This window comes from Octopus bimaculoides, chromosome 14 (assembly GCF_001194135.2).
Source record: "Octopus bimaculoides isolate UCB-OBI-ISO-001 chromosome 14, ASM119413v2, whole genome shotgun sequence".
In the NCBI taxonomy this organism is placed as follows: domain Eukaryota; kingdom Metazoa; phylum Mollusca; class Cephalopoda; order Octopoda; family Octopodidae; genus Octopus; species Octopus bimaculoides.
Genome location: NC_068994.1, coordinates 19,677,828 through 19,683,240, shown reverse-complemented (window position 1 = coordinate 19,683,240; position 5,413 = coordinate 19,677,828). Strand labels below are relative to the sequence as shown.

The 5,413-nt window shown below is 32.1% G+C and overlaps 1 protein-coding gene across 7 annotated transcripts in view; it reads left to right on the top strand.

Annotated features, from left to right (window-relative positions):
* LOC106874076 (uncharacterized) overlaps window positions 1-5,413 on the top strand; it is a 56,530-nt gene that overhangs the window by 38,544 nt on the left and 12,573 nt on the right. The gene's annotated exons all lie outside the window — the stretch shown is intronic.

Here is a 5,413-nt window from a genome sequence, read left to right as displayed (position 1 = left end):
ACAACCAGTTTTGGTGTGTTTATGTCCCTGTAACTTAGCAGTTTGGAAAAAGGAGACGGATTGAATAAGTACTAGGCTTTAAAAAAAGTCCTGGAGTTGATGTATTTGACTAAAACTTTTCAAGGTGGTGCCCCCTTTTAATTTGTAATAATTATATGTATATATATATATATATATATATATTTATATACATACATACATATATACACACCAAATAAAGAAATTCTATCTACCAATGCAGTGTTGAGCACTCATTTTCATCATTTGACATTTATGTATATATATGACAAGCTTCTTTCAGTCTCTGTTTCCATCTACCAAATCCACTCACAAAGGTTTGGTTGGCCCAAGGCTATAGTAGAAGATACTTGCCCAAGGTGCCACACAGTAGGATGGAACCCAAAACCATATGGTTGTGAAACAAACTTTTTATCACAGCCACGCCTGCGCCTGTAGCCATGCAATGTTTTGTTTTATTTTTTTCGTATTCTGTTTTCCTTTTCTGTAACAAAATCATTAGTCTTGATAACAATATATTGTGTGTGTGTGTGTGTGTGTATATATATATATATATATATATATATATATTGAATGGAAAATATATATATGATGAGAAACCTTCTAGATTAACTTTTAAATAGAAATATTTCATCAATGTTTGAAAAACTCAATTTAGTTAATAAACTTCATAAAATAAGTATAGGTGAATTCTAATGTTTTAGGCAGAGCCTTTCAATCAACTTTTCTAATTTTCATTGATTTTTTTTTCTTGCTGAAGGAGTGCATCAATAGTTTTTGGGGTTTCCCTTTTTTTCCCCTTTTTGTTAGTTTTTGTTGGTGTTTAGTTCCATGTCAGCCCTGATTGGACAGATCTATGATTGGAGGCAATTTAGGTATAAGCATCCAATTGTTTTGTATACCAGGGACTACATTATCTAAAGTATCCTTTGTTTTTTATATAGTAGGCTATGATTTAAGACTTTGGCTGCTATTCCTAGCAAGTTAGCGAGCCACATAAAAGCTCCTTATTAGTTAAATGATTTGCAGAGTTGTTGCTAGCCAAGTCACTCAAGTGTTGGAGGACTTAAGGCCAAAAGATCAACCATTTGTATCTCATCAATAATGCTGTATTAGTGATATACCTATGATTATCACTTGCTAGCTTAGACTCACTTGTCATAAGTGAGGCCAGAGATGTTTATATGGTTAAAACCTGTGGTTCTCTGTTCAATCTCGTTGCACAGCACTTTGGGCAATTATCTTCTGTCATACTCTCAGGTTCAGCAATTCCTTGTAAGTGCAATATGGTAGATTGAAACTGTGCAGAAGTTTTTTTTTTTTTTTTTTTTTTTTTTTGTGTGTGTGTGTGTGTGTGTGTGTCTTGTACCAATGTGTATCAGCAAGAAAATCTGTTAGCTGACATGATCAAGTGAAAAATCTCATGTACTTATTTTATCTGAGTAGTACAAACTCTCCCATATCACTTTTTCCATTGCAAGTGCAAGGAAACCGTGATCAGCCCTTTGGAAATCTATAATCAATGATTCTATTGTTCACAAAATGCTTGATAGAAAATTTAAGACAGATAACAGTAAATGAACACGGCTCAACATTAACAAAAGCAGCAAGTGTTTTGTGATCTCTCTTTGCAGCTTAGTACTAGTTTTGGACTTGGAGAAGGCAATAGGAAACATCTCCAGTGTATGTTATACCTTAACATGATTGATATAAGGAATTTGAGAAGTCATCCTTGCAATGGCCAAGTGAATTGTTTTCTGATAAACTGTAGCATCTCATTTTAACTATACAGCAATTAGTTTGCACTCTGTTTTGAGAGAAGGCAGCATTCCATATGATATAGTCTTTGCTAAATAGATAAATTATCAGACACCCAACCAACAGGCTATAAGTTCAAATCCACTGCAACTGTTTTAAGTTACTTTTTTTTTAACATGCTTCAGTTTATTTAGGTGTGGGGAATCATGTGGTTACAGAAGTGTTTGAGTTCTTGGAGATGTTTTATTTAGCTGAAAATAGGTGTCCTTCTCACTCCATGAACATAAGTAAAGTAAAGTCCCAATCTTAAATTATTTTTCGTTTTATTCAGTTATAACCATTCACAAGTGTAGAATGGCTGCAGTGGCCATGAGTATAGGGATCATCAGAGAATAAGGAAAATGCAAATATAGAGTGTGTAAAAAAATAGAGTTCAGAATAGAGAAATGCGATAGATACTGGACTGCCTTTTGCTATGATATAGTTAATTCTATGTTTAGAAATTTCTCAACACCAATATAGAATCTTTATATAAGATTTAAAGTGGAAAGCATCCATTGGATGAATCATCTTATAGAAATCTTCTTCCTTTTTTTAGTGAGAAATAGGCTTGCTGGTCAATCAATTTGATATATAGTGAGGTTAATGTATCACTAAGAAAATATTTTAAAAGCATTTTAAATTCAAATTTGAACTTTCCATGTTTCAAAAACACATTAACTCTTAACATCCTGTTGAAAATGTTCTAATTCAGGTGCCCAGTTTTATGATAATTCTATTATAATACAGGAACGAATGATAAAAGAAGTGATTAGTGTGTGTTTTTTTTCCTTTGTTGCTTTAAAAATAAATGCAAACAAGGTTTATATTTGTATGATATCATGCATTTCAGGATTGGCTAACTGAAGCAGTTCTATGTTGTAGGGGGAGTTAATACTGGGTAGATTCTGAAATAACTGCCTGTAAAGGAAATTCTTATCTAAAGAATTTTAATTTTTGTAGCTTTTAGTATATAGTATTACTCCAATTTAGTAAATGTCCTATAACTTATGGTACCTTAAGGTATCATAAAAGGTTCCTCTTCAGCTACTAGTTATTCAAAAAATAATATACTGTCCTGTTTACATTAGGGAACTCTTTTTTCTCTTGTGGTACATATTTTTTACACAGACAAATGAGATCATGGAGAACATAATCAATTTTGTAATTTGTAGTTCTCTTTGATAATTTAAGACTATTGTTTAGTGTTCATTTCTGAGACTTATTTTCTGGCTACCATTTCCAATGGGCTTAAGCAACCACATAGATGTTTCCTTGTTGTCTAGTATAATTATTGTCAGTACTTGAATGTGGTGAATAACCTCAAATTTCAGCAAATTGTGTAATTCTCTTTTTTATTTTTGTTACATATTCATTCATTGCCTGTGTATTGGCACTGTAGATTACAAAACTACATGTCAAATTTCATTTAATTCAGTCAATGCCATTACAGTTTGTTTTTTTACCTGCTTTGTTGTTAAATGGAGTATTTGGAATTGTAATGCTTTGCTCAGTGTAGAATACAATTCCACTAATAATGATATGAACTTTGTTTACAGGACAAAGAAAATGTATTGTCTGGTCCTTGATAGATACTTTCATTTGTGTACTAAATTCTTTGTTTGTATCATCTAATATTCTTAACTTTGGCTTAAAGATTTGCCCCAAAGCATTCATTCTCTACTTAATTTTCTCAGACTACAAGGTTTATATTTAGAGCAGGAGAGTGTGGAGCAGTATCAAATGCTTTGTATTGAATGGCAAATAAAATGTGGCACCATCTCATTGTAATGAGGCTTTAAGTATCTTAGCTATCTTTGAATAGTGGAGCTTCCATGTTTTTAAGGTCTTGGTTCGTTTAGTAACACTACAATCTATTTTAGGAAAATCTAAATAAAGTAATTCAGAATAACATTTGCATGAGAAACAACAGTGGGTATAACTCATTGGAGCATTGACCCTTTAGTATTTAAACCTGTCATTTCAGATTATATATTCTACCTGTTTTATATTCAAACTGGCCAGATCTAAATTGTCTCACCTATCCTACAATGTCAATCTAGAAATAAACAATCACATCAAAAACGCCTAGCTACAAGATAATGCATGATTAATTCAAAACAATGTGAATAAATGAACATTACATTTGACAGAATAATCTGAATGTTAAAGAGATTAAAAAAAAAAACGGAAGGCAATAAAATATACAGTAAGAAAAAGACCAATAATGATTAATTTTTTTTCCCCATTTTGTGTTGGGCTCATATATCAAAACCTATTTATTTCATTGAAGACATTTAAGATCATCTTTTTCACACTTCACTGCATTACTAGGTAAGGATGTCATAAAGCTCAAGAAATCTCTATCATATCTCTAAGCAAGAATTCTTTAAATTGTTTTTTAACCATTAGGCTTTGCTTTCTCTTTACTCTCCAATGATAAAAAAAAAAGTAGCTTCTATGCAGTTGTTTGATTTTTGCTAGAAATATTAAACAAATCTTCCTCAAATCACATCTTACCATCTCAAATAAATGTACGATGAATGATTATAGTTCGTCATATATAAAAAGATAGGATGGTCACAACTGAAACACTCCCATGTTCATATGTGTTCTCAATTAGAGATGAATTTGAACTTAACAATTTTCTCCTGATGTCTATCCTTTTCATTTTATAAATGTCCTACTTAATCATTCAAAGTATAATAAATGGTCAAACCATGCTACAATATCTTAATTTTATCAGTTAATTGTGTGTGTTGAAATTACTTCTATTGGATATACTTTGTTTTTCTTTCCATCTGTGGCAACTTTTTATTTATTATAAATTGTGAGAAGTGATTATATTATTTATTGCATATTGTAGATTTAACCTTTTAACATTCAGCAGTCAAATCGTCCAACCCATGCTAGCATGGAAAGCGGACGTTAAACGATGATGATGTTTATTTCATGAGGTGTTATGCTTATTTATTCACATTGTTTTGAATTAAGCATGCATTATCTCATAGCTTCAAGATGTTGGTGATATATGATTGTTTACTTTTAGAATGAAATTGTGGGTTAGGTGTGAGAGGTTGGATCTGGCCACTTTGAACATAAAACATGTAGAATATTTTGGCCAGATATGGCTGGCTTAAATCCTAAAGGGTTAAAAAAAAATAACTTTAAAAAAAAAATCTTTTTCCCCATTTACTTTGTATGAATTATAAATTATTCACTTTTTTTTCTCAGCTGTTGTTTAACCCAGGCCAGCCCTTTTCTGAACAGACACACCTTCATTCCAGTCATGACATCACATCCTTCCACTAACTAAGCAGGGATGGTGTATTTAAAACTAAGTCTTAATGTTTTTAAGATGTTAGGGTGTGATCTGAGAGATTTCTGTCAGCTTGAGCGACTGATTAGAGGCTTCATTATTAGCTCCTTTACCACTGAGGTCAGCTTTGCCTTTCTTGGTTGATAAAATAAGTATCAGTTGAGCACTGGTGGGGTCAATATAATTGACCTACCCATCTCCTGAAATCTGATTGCTAGCCTTGTGCCAATATTTGAAACTATTATTAGCTGGATTTTCCCTCCCTCAACCCCCCCCCCC